Here is a 17,478-nt window from a genome sequence, read left to right as displayed (position 1 = left end):
ACATTGCAAAAAAAAAAAACCACACATGCTCGTTAACAAAAGCCAGATTGAATCTCCTGTTGATTCTGGGTTCCATTGTAGAGGAGCTGCGCCCAACACGCAGCACACCCCAAACACACACACTGGATAAGATCCTCTGTGCCATTACCGCTGTACTGACGAGTCCTACAGATTACATTGTATCAGTAAACACAGGGAAACCAGTAGCGACAACGCAACACCAGACACAGCCTCAGATAGCCCAATACAAAAGACACCTGCTTAACAAAGCAGCCGACGTGTTAAACTTGACTGAACAAGTAAATGAAAACGTACATTTTCCTGGGAACGTATCTATAGTTAGACTTTTTTTTTTGTTTGTTTGTTTTTTTTAAACCAGTTGCTAGTTTTGATGGAGCAGACAAAGACACAAGACAATTTTCAAGTGCTAAATTTCCCCAGCCAGGCTTCAGTGACATCACAGTGGTTATTATCCGTCTTTTCTTTCATCGCGTTTCTTTGATTTGCACACACATGGTCCCACGCGGCTATACGCAGGCCAACAATGTTAAATAAATGCAGAATAAAAAACAACAACACACACTATATATATATATATATAATTATTATATATTATATATATAATCTCAATGCGATCCAATTGCGTTCTTGCAAACATACAGCTGCACCCACCTTTATTGAATGTATAGAGGCATGAATGGCAGTGCAGTCTCGTCCTGTTAGAGTTCCTATCCGCCGTCAGTATCGCTGAAAGCCGATCTGTATTAAACGGGGGAATCAGAGACGAAGACCACAAAAGCCTCGACAGCTCCCAAAAAAAGCAAACCCGCCAGCGACAGCGCCTCTCTGCACTAAACTGAATTATATTGTGCTGCTCTGTGAGGGCGTCGACTCACTGGAGGAAGAGAACTTCCATTTCTCCAGCCAACCAATCACAGCCCTGACTGAGATTTAAAACAAAAAAAAAAGAGAGAGATGATGTAATTCTCTCTCCCCCTCCTTCTTCAATTCCATCCCATTCTTTTCTGTTGGCCATTCTTCAGATGAACAATAGCTCAGTCTGGGCTAAATAAAAATGCATTGCAATTAAAACAAATCGACTTCCCTGCGTTATAATGGTCTTGTTTTTGTGTTCTCTTTAAAATTGTGACGGTACTTCTCAAGAATGCTAGTAACTGCTTGAGAAGTACACCTCTCAGAGAAGATTATATATAGACTATAACTATTTTACAGCAGCAACCTTATTGCAATTAAATTAAAGGGTTTAAATGCATCTGTAGCTTTAACAGAGAAGAATGAGGTTGTTAGGTAAGTATAAAAGCCTTTCTTTCAGTTTATCTTTCTCTGCTCCACCAGCACAGAGCAGAGGGAGGCTGTTCAGAGAGAATAAGAGCCTCTCTTTCTCTGCTCCACCAGCACAGAGCAGAGGGAGGCTGTTCAGAGAGTATAAGGAGGCTGTTAAACTCCTGTATTCATATATTGAACAATAACTGTGACCTTCTGTAAGCTAGTTTCATGTAATGCCTTTCATGGCATATTCCCCCAAAGTTGTGCAAAAGTGGGTTGGGGGATTGCGGGTAGAGGTAGAATAAGACAAATTTATATATATAAAAAAAAGTATTATCATTTTGCCTTCAAAACAAGTCCCTTCATTTCTGTGCTGGTGGCAAATAGAGGACAGCGTTCTAAAAGGGGACTATGTCTTTAAGAGCATTGTGACACCACTTTTACCCCCCCCCCCCCCACCAGGCTGCATTAAATGGTATGCTCCATCTGCCTACACTCAGTACCAGCCATGTGCAGTGGTGTGGAAGCAGCTGCTCAATTGATCAATTCAGAGTCCCCCAGGACAACCCTCCTCCCCCAGCTAAGAAATTAACCCCGCGCTGCCGCCACAGGCAAAACTGGAATCCCCACCTCCTCCCCCAAAGAATACAGTCGTAAGCCTTCCTATTAGAGTCCCTTATATATAGAGTTTTCCATTACATGAGAGTAGATGTTAAAACTTAATGCTGATTTGAACTCGGCTCTCGCCAAGATAAGCACCAACTAAGACGTAGCTTTGCAGTAACTAATGTGATCCATCTGCATCTCCATCCATTTGCGTTTCTTTCCATCTGATGATGTGGATATCCTTCTGTCTGGTGTTGATGGCTGAAGTGTAATGCTGGCTCCAGGGGTCAGCTTATTTTGCCTCCCCAGCGCATCAGCACACACAACGGCTGCGATGCTGGCTCCGGGGATCAACCACAGTGCGGTCTCCCCAGCGCATCAGCATGACAACAGTGTGGATTGAGTTAAGTAGGGTACATCTCTGGGGTCTTCAAGTGGGCACCTTCCGTCCTCGGTGTTTCGTTGACTAGCCCACGACACCTCAAGAGGGCTCGACTGTGATTCTGACGTCCCAGCATCACCCCCCTCCATCCACCACTCAGCTCAGCCCAGCTTACTTACCCGTACATCAGCGTTGCTTTCTTTCTGTTGTGCTTGAGATCCCCATCCAGAATCTTTCTGTCTCAACCACACCCAGTTGCTGCTCCTTTCTGCTGCTTCAGATAAGTTCTTCACTGTGCGACGCAACTCTTGCCCGCTGAGTCCGACGTCTCTGAGGAACCGGGTTGTAGAGTGTGCCACAAATCCTCGACAACCCACCTCCACTGGGTAAACCCCGACTCTCTGTCCTCGCTGTTCTGCTTCATAAACATCCACCCCCTCCCTTTATATAAAATCTATATAAATCCAAAGAATATTGAAGAAATGTATTGCCAGTTTTACAGTCTGTAGACATTCATAGGCATCTATAGAAATCCGTAGGGATATATAGAAGCAGGTGGGATCTGTGTAGTTTTCAGTAGGAATCTATAGCATTTGGGAGGAAAATAAATAGGATTTTTTTTTCCCTAGGTACATGTTTAACCAATAAAGCACTCTGAAGATGACGTAGGAAAGTGTAAGGCGTGCAGTTTGCACGATGCTGTGTGAAAGTTCTGGTGTTTTAAGCAATTTTGTAAACAGGCTTTTATTTTATTTTAGCAAATCAATAAATGATTAGGAGTATTGTATTGTACAGTTTTGTTTTCGCTTTCTCTGAGTTTACATATAGCACTAACAACCCCCCACTGCTGCAAGTAGCAGCAGGGGGATGGCTGTTTAATTTAGGCAAGAAAGCTTCTAGGAGGGAGCAGAGCCGGAGTTAGACTCATGGGGGGGCTGGGGCATAGACCCCCTCCCCCCTTCCTCAGCTCAGCAGAGCTCAGCTCAGCTCAGCTCAGTATAGGCTACACACATCTCCACACCAATCCCTAACAAAGGATTTCTCCTCCCTTATATATCATGTGGCTAGAGCCTAATTAACCATTAATCATTCAATTAAGGCTCCAGCCATGGTCTCACATGTTTTCTGGCAGGGTGGATTTCAACCTCCTCCCTGCCAACCATATATTACCAACACACACCCACACTTTGGATGACTTCCACTGCTGCTTTGCTTGGAAAAGGACTTTCACATCAGAAATCACTTAAAACGCTCCTAATGTGAACGAAAAAATCAGTCGGCCGAATTACCGTCACAGTTGTTAAAAGATAATGACAGCATTTTATATGAACAATTAAACAGTGTCATGAACTAGACTATGTTGCTTAAGGTGGTATTATTATAAATGTGGGCGTTACATTTATGCAGATATGACCTCATTTAGCCTAGTGGGGCTCCCCATGGCCTGGGGCCCCAGGCTATTGCCCTGATTGCTGGCCCCTAAAAGCAGCTCTGGGAGAAACTTGTGACCCTACATTGCAAAGTGATACGGGAAAAATGTCTCGGATGAAGCGCCAATAAAAATACTTACTTATTGAAACTGCATGCGGAGCCAGCATAACAGGTCTTTGCACACAGCGCTGGATAAGAGGATAGAAGTCACTGTACACAGTGTTCTTCTGGATTAGGGTGGGGGGTCTGACGGGGGTGTTTTTCACCAAGAGAGGAGAAAACAATGAGAGGAAGTTTTCACAAACACTGTACCGCCGGTGCTGGGCTGGCAGCAGCTCAGCAGGAAAAGGCTGGTCACTGCCGGCTCAGTTATTATTAAAATATTATTAACCACCTCGGCGTATCCCTTTGACCCCTTCACTCCTGCTGGGGTCACATTATAAATCGACCTGCTGCAACCTTGTGTGGACTAACCCCCAACAGACTGCATATGAACACATGTACAGTAGAATACTGTATCATTCCACATGTGCCCCAGCATGTTTACTAAGCAAGCTGCTTCACCTTGAATTAAACTACTACCGGTGGATTTGCATGGGTGTATTGCATGTGTGTATTGCATGTGTGTATTGCATGTGTGTATTGCGTGTGTGTATTGCATGGATGTTTTGCATGAGTGTTTTTGCATGGGTGTTTTTGCACAGGTGTATTTGCATGGGTTTATGGCATGAGTGTATTGCCACAGTCTTATTGTTTCCATGTGCATCAAAACCAACGGCACGTAGGCCCACTTTTAAGGTAATTTTTTCTAATTTGCGTTCATTGTTGTAGCAATCTTTTAAGAATAAGTATCATCTTTTATAACCGATCAAATTTCTTAATGCTAAACAGCATACCCAAGACTGAAGCTGTTTGGAGATGGTGCTCACATTAAAAGCATTTTTTAAAACAGTTTATGTGAACTCTATGGAGTTCGAAAAGTTGCCCTACCATAACGTTGAAAAAAAAAAAACACATCTATGCCTTATAAAATAGATACATAGATAGGAAACTTAAAGGGTACAATTGTGCACACAGTGACAAGACACACCTGTTCAGACAGCACCTGTAAACCTCACAACTCTCGACTAGATTGAAAATTTAGTTAAATATTTAACTGGCCAGCTAAATCTGGAGTTCGTATGCAAAGTAGCTCCATTTGCTTTGTGCTTTCATTTGCATATTTCCCGATTAGTATTACAAGAGCCAATCAAATCGCATGAAAGCACAAAGCGGGCGAATCTCATTTATAAACTATATCTGAATGTACACACACATATATATAACCAATAATCAAACACGAGCTCAGCTCAGCTTCAGTCTGCTCCTGCTTCCTTGTCTCTCCAATTTCTTATAATTTATTAATGATCAGAAAGCCAATGGGAAGATGCGCCGCTCTGAGTCCATAAATGCTTGATTACAGCTGTGAGGCAGTTGAGATCATCTCTTTAAATAGGGAGCAGTGAATTGAGTTCTGGAGTTACGCACTCTTTAGAGCCGGGATGGCACAATGCGAGCTGTGTGTGTACCGCACGGCTCTGTGTCGGAGTCACAAAGGCGGCACTTAGAGGCTGATTAATTGGGATCAAATGGGGTGAAACAGAGGAGAGATTGAGGCATTAGATGGAGAGAAGTCTATCCATGTCTCTCTGTGTTTATCGAAGAGTGTTTACTTATAGACTGGGTACTCCGATTCCTCTGAATGTGTGTGCGTGTGAGAGAGAGAGAGTGTGTGTGTGGGCAGGTATTACTATCAACGTGTGGACAAAATTTGAGAAAACTGTCTCCACAAATATAATAACTCCTGAAAAAACAACGTTGCGGGGACATCCCCACTATGTAAACACCTTTTAAGAACTAAATATGCTTTTAAAAAAGTGCCAGAATATTTAGTTTGTTGTCGACCCTCACCCTGCCTGGAGTTTTGTTTGACTGGAATACACAGCACTCAATTTAGGATAACATTGGTTTAACAGTTATTTAGAGATTGGATTCCTTCTGCAGCCAGGGAATCCCTTGAAATATTTATTTTGGTTGAAAGATCCATATTTATAAAACAAATTAACTAGCTGACTGACTGGCTAGCAGCAAAGAGATAAAAGAGACTGCAAACTCTGGATCTTCAGTGTGTTTTCAACACTGAGTGCCGAAGCCTTTTCCTAACCCATTAGTGAATGTGATGTTCGGCTTCTAATACAAGAGTCCCCGATCTGCTCATCACACTGTGAATAATAACCTGCACCTACAGTAAAGTATGGTACATGCATGATAAAAAAGCATGGTCAAAAAAAGAAAATGACAGTGCTAGTTCACCAATGTAAACTCTTATATGAGAATAGCCAGCTGAAGAGAGATCAACAGTCACCGGGAGACACCAGCTGACACAAGCCAGGGTCTGGTGTCTGCTCTGCTTTTCTTAATGTTTATAAAAGCCAAGGAAAAGTCAGCAGATGGTGCTTTGGATGCAAGTTTGATGGCTGTTATCCGGGAGGTTTTCAGTAGTGCAGGGTGTGAGGCAATGTAACACTCTGTGTGTGTGTGTGTGTGTGTGTGTGTGTGTGTGTGTGTGTGTGAAATCACATGACAGATGGTGGTTATGTGAGCTGGATACTTACAGGCAGTGAGGTGTGTCTGGCACTGCAGGGTGTGTGTGTGTGTGTATTAGAACACTTCATTGCTCCTGTTGTTTTGATCTGTTGTGCATAGGAAATGCAACCACTGGGAATCTTGGAAAACTGTAAAAATAGGCAAATTAGGGAGTGTCTAATTTAATTGCTGACTTTAATAGGCCACACATGCAATTAATTCAAAACAGTCAGAGAGAAGCTGTCAATCTGTGTGAACATGTCGTTTTGTGTGCATCAGATACATCCCCTTCAGCGGTCAGGGCAGCTTCTTGAACTCATAGAGTTCACTCACAATTTCTACCATTGAAATGTAACAATCGTGACCGAAGGGGGGGTTTTAGATCTTAATGACGTTTCTTTTTATTATCGGCTTTATTTCTTTTAAAGGAATATTCCCATTTTCTTCATGTATTTCAATTATTGGGACCATTCGCGTATTATTTATCTATTACTAAATTATCACTTGGGTTGAAGTTTTGTTCGCTTCAAAATCTACTTTATGTACCTTGAGGACACTCCTAGGATGTTTTATATATGGTATGATGGAAGCAAACTACATATAAATTAGATTAAATTGAATCTGTACCAGAAATGAAAATTGGGCTTTCTGTATTTCAAATCTCCCTTGCTATTGTTTTCACCTGATTTCTTTTTATTTTAATTCTTGACAGTTTTCCTTGTTGATAAAAATAAATGTTTATATATATATATATATATATATATATATATATATATATATATATATATATATATTTTGCACACATTCTTTCTTTTTAATAAACTATTAGTGTTACATAGTGTTTATAAGTGGGCCAAAGAAACCTCTGGAGGTAAAACCTAGCTGGATTATTACAGACTCGTCACTGTTTTGATCATTAAAATAGACCCGTGTGAGTGCTTGTCAGTGTGAGTTTGAGGGACACTGTGTGTGTGTTTGTGTGTGTGTGTGTGAATGCAGGGATGGGAATAGGACGCATAGCGGTTTCCCGATTCCAGGTTTTAACTCCAGCTTTATTAACCCCAGTGTATAGATAACAATTAGATATCTTATTATATTTATAAGAGCATAACAGTTTGAGAACGAGAAAAGGCCATTCAGCACATCAAGCCCATCCCTTATTAGCACACTATTCTCCCCTACTGGGGTTAATCTAATTCAAAAGCACAGAAGCGAGACTTTTTGTGTGTTTCAGATCCTGTTACTCCACCAGGTAGGGGTAAAACAAGGCATGGATCAAACTTCTATGCAAGGGGAGTCTTATCTGCCGGCAGTGTGTGTGTGTGTGTGTATGTGTGTGTGTGTGTGTGTTAGGGCGATGCTCCTCTCCAGATGCTGGTGATGTCAGTTCTATCTCTGTCCTGTGAGCTGTGCGCTCAGTATTACTCTCCAGCTCTGCTTATCAGAGGGATGAAATGCAGCTGCTCCACTGTTACTGCAGGGCACCTCAGACAAGAGGAAGGGGGCATGACCCAACAAGAGGAAGCAGGCATGACCCAGCAAAAGGAAGCGGGCGTGACCCAGCAAGAGGAAGCGGGCGTGACCCAGCAAGAGGAAGGGGGCATGACCCAGCAAGTTTGAGAACCCCTGAACTAAAGGACAGGTCTAGACTACTGTAAGTGTTATGAATGAAGGTAAACACTAGTTACTTTGTCACAGTATAAGGATGAGATCAGACACTGTTTCACATTTTAACAATGTTTGCAATTTATTAGTTCCAAATGCCCATGTCACATTCTACATGTATTGTTTAGATGCATTACGTGCCACTAGTATTAACAGAGATAGGCACTTGATCAGATTGCCTGACCCCTGGAGAGAGCTCTCAGACCGATGGCCCACGATGATCCTGGAGGTATTAGAGGTTTCTCTGTCTGTGTCGCCTCCATGCCCGATATTTAGACACACGTGATTACAGTCTGTTTTTGTTACGTCACTAATTATCAATAGAATATAGACCTTTAGCTGTTACTCCATCCAAGTGCAAACAACCACTAACTTTTTACAAGGACACTGTGGTTTTAATCGTTTACCAGATTTCAATCCATACATTTCTGCACAGGCTTGATCTCTCCAGTCATTTTAAACCCCAGTTACTCGACTTATATCCAAGTCACCAGCAGCAAACTGGTTTAACATTACCAGTGCATTGTACTCTCATATGATATTTTATCACAGTTTATGTTAATTGTGTGAATTATGGAAGCTATTGATATACTTCACGATGCCTCATTATTCTTTACAACGCTTGCTTGTGCTTTACCATGCTTTCACTGTGCTTCACTACACTTTGCTGTGCTTTTACTGTGTCAAACCTTTGTGTTCAAAGCGTCTTTGTGGCGTGTGGATGTGAAAAGAACAGCAGGAAATGTGGCACAATAAAACGAGCCACTTCCCTCCGTTCAAAGATCCTTACCTAATGGGAGCACAGTGCAATCTACTAACAGAAGCTGTAAGTACATTGATTAGCATTGCCAATTCAGAGTGGTGGACATCTTCAGAAAGGACTGGATCAATACTTTGATATAATGAGCTCTTACGAGACTGGGAGAGGGGTCATTTGTCCGTCCCCCTGAGAGAAGTGGGAGGGGGGTTTGGGGGGGTTTGTGATGGGGCACAGATGATCCAGAAAGCACACAGATCTATACAATAGGAATTTCTCCTGCAAGTGATACCCCATGCTCGGGAGATATTAAAAGCTGCTCCATTTTGCTTTGTTGTCTATTGTTAACTGATTGGTCGCAGTGGGCGGGGCTGGTGTGATGTCATTGGGAACGGAACATTACAATGGGGTGTAGGATTGGAATGAGGAACACCCAATCAGGAATTCTTCGCGTTTTTAACGTGACGACTTCAGCCTTTAGTTAAACAATTCCTTGCAGATGTTAAACTACAGAAGCACTTGTTATCGGGAGTGTTTACAGACCTTGAATTAAACTGCTTGGATCTGATGCAGCTTTGTCAAATTAACAGACATTTTGTCGCGTTAATTAAAAGTGAAGGACATGGTTTCAAATCGATGAAAGCAATTAGCTTGTCTGCTTGACACAGAAAGAGTCCTGCACCGGCCTCTCAATAACTGCTAGCATGAATGCAGAACAACTATATTCAAGGCCTCTTCAGCACTCTCCAAATGGGGACTTTGTTACAACAATGCCGTCACCTCTATCGCAAAACAAAAAGTAAATCACAGGCTGGAGGAGAATACTTCTGAGTAGGGTTGTAGCAGTAGACTAGTGACCTCTGCATCACGACGGTCTAGATTGGGTACAAGGAGCAAGGAGTCAAATATAAAAGCAATGGGAAGAGGATGTGCCCATACCAAGTGTAAATCTCATCGGCTGAACTCCAGGACAATGAGCTGGGCTGTTGGTATAACAGTACAAACGATACATACAAATTTGAATGCAAAACGCGGCCATTTTTGCCACACAATACATTTCAAGCAGTGTCTGCATGAATATCTGCTCCCTGCATGTCTTATAGACATTTACCATAGTAAGTTTGCATGGTAGTTTGCAGTTTTTCCTCATGGCTATGCTGTGCATTTAGCATAGTTTATCTTGGTTTGCCATGTTTTTTTGGTATTTGCTTTACCACACCTCTCTGGTCTTTACAATGCTTCCCTATGCTTTACCAAACCTCTCTGTGCTTTACAATGTTTCCCTATGCTTTACCAGACCTTTACAATGCTTCCCTATGCTTTACCAGACCTCTCTGTGCTTTACAATGCTTTCTTATGCTTTACCAGACCTCTCTGTGCTTTACAATGCTTCCTTATGCTTTACCATACCTCTGTGTGCTTTACAATGCTTCCCTATGCTTTACCATACCTCTCTGTGCTTTACAATGCATCCCTATGCTTTACTAGACCTCTCTGTGCTTTACAATGCTTACCTATCCTTTACCATGCTTTCACTGTGCTCTATTACATTTAGGTTTTTACAAACCTTTTCTAAGGGATACCATGAATCAGTACTACAGCACCTCTAAGAACGGGGCCCTTGGCCCCTACAAAGCTACAACCATGACCACCCTTCCTAAGATAACAACTTGAGAATCACAGAGGCGTGGTTCCATTGATCAAAGAGCGCCCACCGGCTAGCATCCACCCAGAATGAAAGCCGCATGTCCTGGATACGGGGGCAGTGCAGCGTTATACTCTGCGGAGCAAACTAGGGCATCGGGTTTATTTTTCTTGTTAGTTTTTCGGTAGTTCATCCTTTATAAAACACATGTGAAGCTTTGCTTACATGACAAGCATTCCTACTGATGAGAACAGGGAGCCCTTCTGTACACAAAGAGGAAGCCAGGAAACAAGGAACAACATTTCAGTTAGCAGCAGAATAACTGGGGCTAATGGAGAGTAATGGAGAGTAATGGCCAAAGCCACTGCTAGAAAACAGCTTGATAATTCAATTACTGTGCTGCATCCGGTCTGTCTCTCAGTCTGACTCACCTGCTGTCAGGCTTCTTAAAGGAGAGCTAACCACGGCTTTCTAAACAGCAATCACAACATTATCTTATCTCAGCACAAAACCCATTCACATTGATTAAAATAGATATATATATATATATATATATTTCTTGATAAGTCTGTGTTAACCCCTTCAGGCACACAAGGAACTAAGCGCTTGCTGTTCAAACGGTTTCTTCTTTAAATACATTTGGAAGAGACTCGAGCATCACGAGGAGAAGACCGACCATTTGGATGACCGGATTAAACCCTGTTTCGTGCGCCTCATTGCAAAAATAAGTTGCATCATTGCATTTGTGCAACACATAAGTCCCTTGCACCTTACAGGGTTCAAGGGCTTGACAATGCGTTCAGAAGCCGCTCTTCAGTTTTAGTTGCCTACCATAGATACAACCCAGGCTAGATTAGCCAGTCTTTATAAAGGTAAGAGCCAGCACCATCTAGTGATCTGACAGTATGGATGAGGTTTCCTTTTGTTTTGCAGGCAATACACTTAGCTGTGCCCTAGATGGTGCTAGCGTTCACTATAAAGATTGGCTGATCTAGCTTGCATCGCATAGGTCTATGAAAGGCAACCAATACTGAACTCATGGTAAAAGCATTTTAACAAAGACTTATAACAAATAACCCAGCGTACACACATGCAGAGGGGCCGCATAATCATGAACCTGCAGCCGAACCCGATCAGACATGTCTATAGGAGGCTAGCAGTGTGTGATAAGAGTGTGTTTCTGATGCAAAATGAAGGCAATATGAAAGCAAATTACCACATGCAACATAAGGTCAGGCTCTACGAACTCAGAGGCACTTGGATCTCTCTTTTTTTTAAACAAATCAATTATTCATTGCTCTCCTCCTCCTCCCTGACTTCGAGGTGACACTAAACGGTAGCAAACCACTTCGTTTAGTTGCTCTGCTTCACCAGCACAGAGCAGAGGGAGGCTGTTCAGAGGGTATAAGAGACTCCCTTTCTCTTTCTTCTTCACCAGCACAGAGCAGAGGGAGGCTGTTCGGAGAGTACAAGAGCCTACCTTTCTCTACTCCATCAGCACAGTGATGACATTTCTAATTATATTAATGCACCCTGCTCTCTCTCTCTATGCATCCTGCAGATGCTCAATTCATCTGTCTGTCTGCTGTGTTCTGCGGCTTCAGCACTTAGCTGGTGCTGGCACTCACTAACATAAAGATCAGCTCATCTAGACTGCCTATGAAATAGTCGGAGAAAAGGAACACATGGTAAAATGCAGGAGACTTTAGAAATAGTCTAATTGAAGCACAAAGTGGTCCAACATTTCCACACAGGAGTGCCTATTGTTTCTATATCACTGATTGCTGAGCGGAAATTGAAATTCTCACACCCAGAGGTTTCCATGCAGGCCGTATCAGTCCAGAGATGACAGACAAAGAGGAGAGGTGATGCCTTTTATTGAACTAACTAAATAACAATTAATCACAGGTTCTTGTTTACCTTGGAGATCTTGAAAGCTTGCGATTATTGTTTAGTTCGTCCAATAAAAGGCATTGCACCTCCTTCTCTTTGTCTATCTTGAACTACACTAAAGCTTACAGGCAAAGTGTCTGAATGCCGGGAGCATTTGAACACTAAATGAGTCAGCAGACCATAGCTGGGGCTCCACCGCAATTGAGACAGACTGTTCTTTGTTGTGCTGTTGATATTTTCAAAGACAATGATCTATTCAGGGATAGCAAGATATTTATTAAGTTAGGGGTGTGAGTGGGAATAAAAGGGGCAATAAATGTGCCACCTAAGCCTGGTTGTTTACACAGTGCCCGTGCGTATCAATCAATCGAGCTGTGGTGAAGAAGCCAAAGAACACAGTTCACTCACGGAAGCATTTAAACTAGAAAGGAAGGGGGGAGAATCTAAATGCTAGAAGTATCAGAAACAAAATTCTAGAACTTGAAGCTACTGCACTAACAGGTAACTATGATGTGATAGGTGTTACAGAAACGTGGTTATCTGAGAGTGATGGGGACGAATATAATATTTGTGGGTATACACTGTATAGGAAAGACAGGCAGGACAGACGAGGAGGAGGGGTAGCGCTATACATAAGAAACAGTCTTGAAGCCCAGGTGTTAAACCTGGACAAAGAAAATAAAACCGAATCAATATGGGTCAGAATAACAGACAAAAATTCAAAAGGCATAATAATAGGAGCATGCTATAGACCGCCAGATTCAGACGGTGAGCACAATAATCTGTTATACAATGACATTAGAAATGTGTGTAGCAAAGGAGAAGCCATACTAATGGGGGATTTCAACTTCCCCCAAATAAAATGGGAAAACCCGGTGGGTAGCGCGAAGGACGAAATAGAAATGGTGGAAATGACAAATGACTGCTTCCTAACACAATTTGTGAAGGCACCCACTAGAGGGGAGGCATGCCTTGATTTAGTCTTTTCAAATAACGAAGATAGAATAACTAAAACAGAGGTCAGAGAACCACTGGCAAACTCAGACCACAACATGGTCTCATTTGAAGTGTTTTTTAAATCCTCAAAAGTAAAGACTAAAGTTAAGGTTTACAATTTTAGAAAAGCAAACTATGAAGGTATGAAACAGAGACTAACAGAAGTAGATTGGAGTAAAATAGAGAAAACACCCACAGAAGAAGGATGGTTGTTCTTCAAAAACGTAGTACTAGAGGCGCAAAACAATTATATCCCTAAAGTAGACAAATCTAAATGTAAAACTAAATTGCCAAAATGGTTTAATAGATCAATTAAAAAAAATATTCAGCGAAAAAAGGCACTTTACAGAGCATTAAAAAAGGACCAAAAAGAAAGTACACAGAAAGAGTACACAGAACTGCAAATGCAAGTCAAAAAGGAAGTTAGAAAGGCCAAGAGAGAAATAGAAATGAACATTGCTAAGGGAGCTAAAACCAATTCCAAAATGTTTTTCCAATATTACAACAGCAAGAGAACATTCAAAGAGGAGATTAAATGTTTAAGAGATACAAATGGCAAAATCGTTAGCAAATATGTTAAATGTTACTTTTCACAAGTTTTTACAAAGGAATACTGACAACATGCTCCACATGTCATCCAGTTCCTATCCAGTTTTAAATAACTTTAGCATAACTCAGTGTTAAAGGGACTAGGAGCTCTTAAAATAAACAAATCCCCTGGGCCGGATGAGATCCTCCCAGTAGTACTCAAAGAAATGAAAGAAGTAATTTACAAACCGCTAACCAAGATCATGCAGCAGTCTCTTGACACAGGGGTGGTACCGACAGACTGGAAAATTGCAAACGTAATACCGATCCACAAAAAGGGAAACAAAACTGAACCAGGTAACTACAGACCAGTAAGCCTGACTTCTATTATATGCAAACTTATGGAAACTATAATAAGATCCAAAATGGAAAATTACCTATATGGTAACAGAGTACTGGGAGACAGTCAACATGGTTTTAGGAAAGGGAGATCGTGTCTAACTAACTTTTTTTGAGGATGCAACATCGATGGATAATTGCAAAGCATATGACATGGTTTATTTAGATTTCCAGAAAGCTTTTGACAAAGTCCCGCACAAAAGATTAATTCTCAAACTGAACGCAGTTGGGATTCAAGGAAACACATGTACATGGATTAGGGAGTGGTTGAGATTAGAGGAAAAACCTCAGAATGGAGTGTGGTAACCAGCGGTGTACCACAGGGATCAGTATTAGGTCCTCTGCTATTCCTAATCTACATTAATGATTTAGATTCTGGTATAGTAAGCAAACTTGTTAAATTTGCAGACGACACAAAAGTAGGAGGAGTGGCAAACACTGTTGCAGCAGCAAAGGTCATTCAAAATGATCTAGACAAGATTCAGAACTGGGCAGACACATGGCAAATGACATTTAATAGAGAAAAGTGTAAGGTACTGCACGCAGGAAATAAAAATGTACATTATAAATATCATATGGGAGATATTGAAATTGGAGAAGGAATCTATGAAAAAGACCTAGGAGTTTTTGTTGACTCAGAAATGTCTTCATCTAGGCAATGTGGGGAAGCTATAAAAAAGGCTAACAAGATGCTCGGATACATTGTGAAAAGTGTTGAATTTAAATCAAGGGAAGTAATGTTAAAACTGTACAATGCACTAGTAAGGGTGTTCAGTTCTGGTCACCTCGCTATAAAAAAGTGCCACTGCTCTAGAAAGAGTGCAAAGAAGAGCGACCAGAATTATTCCGGGCTTAAAAGGCATGTCATATGCAGACAGGCTAAAAGAATTGAATCTGTTCAGTCTTGAACAAAGAAGACTACGTGGCGACCTAATTCAAGCATTCAAAATTCTAAAAGGTATTGACAGTGTGGACGCAAGGGATTTTTCAGCCTGAAAAAAGAAACAAGGACCAGGGGTCACAAATGGAGTTTAGAAAAAGGGGCATTCAGAACAGAAAATAGGAGACACTTTTTTACACAGAGAATTGTGAGGGTCTGGAATCAACTCCCCAGTAATGTTGTTGAAGCTGACACCCTGGGATCCTTCAAGAAGCTGCTTGATGAGATTTTGGGATCAATAAGCTACTAACAACCAAACGAGCAAGATGGGCCGAATGGCCTCCTCTCGTTTGTAAACTTTCTTATGTTCTTATGTTCTTACTAGTGCCCGTCTCTTTGGATAAACGAGTCTCCTAAATGACAAATTAATAATAATAATAATAATAATGAATTAATACTAATTATAAAACAGTATTTTATTGTGCATAAGCAGCTGTGACATCAGCTGGAGCCGCACCGCTGAATATAGTGCACCTGTATCTCACACAGACTGATGTCTTTCTCAGCAGCCACTATCCTGCTGTCTCCCTCGTTATTGATTCCTGATTATGTGATTGCGACGATCAATATCCCATGAAAATTCAGAGTGCTGTACTTCTCTGCTTAGGTTTCCGGTAAGTTAGCAAGGAACTTCATATTCAATTCAAGGATCACAGTGCCACCTGCTGTATGCACTTCAGCACTGGAACTCCAGTGTCGTCCAGCGCTGGGTTATCCTGCTCACAGCTGGAAGCTGAGCTCTTGTTTAATTACTGGTTGAAGAGCAGGCTGTTGGGGATGGAAGATTCTGTTCCATTCAGGACTTGCGGACTCAACTTGTTCGGAATGTTTAACCCTTTAACGTACAAGGGGCATGTCTGCTGATAGAGATCTAGGTCTGAGTGCAGATTCAAAATGAGAGCCATTAAAAATATTGAGCAACACTGAATAGAAAACAGTTACACTAAACACACACACACACACACACACAGTAGAAAGAAAAGAGAAGTTTAATAATCTACTACCCCTATAAAGGGTTTCCCCCCCACAGTGAAATCACAGCAAAGTGTAACACAGCACAGTGAAAGCACAGTAAAACATTGGGGGATTTTAAATCATATTAAAACACAAAACATTATGGGAAATGCATTCTATAGCCATGGGTAATGCATGGTGAAAAAAAAAATCGTGTGGGAAACTTTTTCAAAGCTACAGCATATATAAAAAAATGATTGAAAAATCAATTTATGTACATTTTAAACTTTTCTTTCCTTTATAACTTTAAGTACAACGAAAGCAGTTGAAACACACACACACACACATTATATATATTACACACACACGAGGGAGAGAGAGAGCAGCTTTGAAGACATATCTTTATTATAGATTTATTATTAATATTTAAAACTAATAAAACAAAAGGCAATACATCTTCAGGACAATTAAATACACATAATTTACATTAACAACAGCGCCCTCTGCCTGACTCCGTGATCTAAACCAACAGTGAACTTAAAACAGGGAGGTATCCAATCACACCACGTGGCATCACAGACCACGAACCCCATCATCACAGGCACTGCTGTCATTAAAACCAAAAAATAAAACTGAAGGAGGCTTGATTATTTGTACCCAAGTCCTTTATCAAAGGACACTAGCTGAGAGAATTTCACAAAGCTTTGATTAAAAAGGATCTAAAAATAAATAAATTAAAATAAAACATCAGTGCAGCGTGTGTACGAGGCACGAAGCACCCTTAGAGTCAATGCACATTGGTACAGTCGAGACTAAATGCACTTGCAATAATTACAGTTAACAAAACATAGTCACTTCACAAACACCAACTTGGAACAGACGCATTTCCTGATGCTACGAACTTTCCACATGGTCCCGGACACATTTAGCCGTCGCTTATTGTAAATTACTTCTTATAACACAAATTCACTTAACGTGAATTTCCTGTAAACCTTTTGTGTACAGGAAAGAAAAACGGGAATTTCACTTTGCTTGGCTTGCCTTCCAAGAAGCCTCTTCCTTCTTTACTTTAGAAGCATCTTACCGGCTGCGAAGCATGCCAGTCATTAGGGGAAGCAGCTGGTTGGTTACAGACTGGAAAGGCAGCCCCGAAGGGGCGGGGACAGTTTCCCTCTCTGGGCCAAAATGACAAAAGGAAGTGCAGCAGAAACCGAAAGCACGGCTTGCAAACTGAGAACTTAGTGTAGTTCCAGAAACAACGTTTGCTTAAACTGTGTTTTCCATGTAGATCTGCAGGGAAAATTCATTGCATTTTGTTAGCGACAATAATTTCAAGGAGACTAAATAAAAACAAAAGATCTGCCTCTCTC

Source organism: Polyodon spathula, unplaced genomic scaffold (genome assembly GCF_017654505.1).
Source record: "Polyodon spathula isolate WHYD16114869_AA unplaced genomic scaffold, ASM1765450v1 scaffolds_880, whole genome shotgun sequence".
In the NCBI taxonomy this organism is placed as follows: Eukaryota; Metazoa; Chordata; class Actinopteri; order Acipenseriformes; family Polyodontidae; genus Polyodon; species Polyodon spathula.
This window is presented reverse-complemented; position numbering follows the sequence as displayed.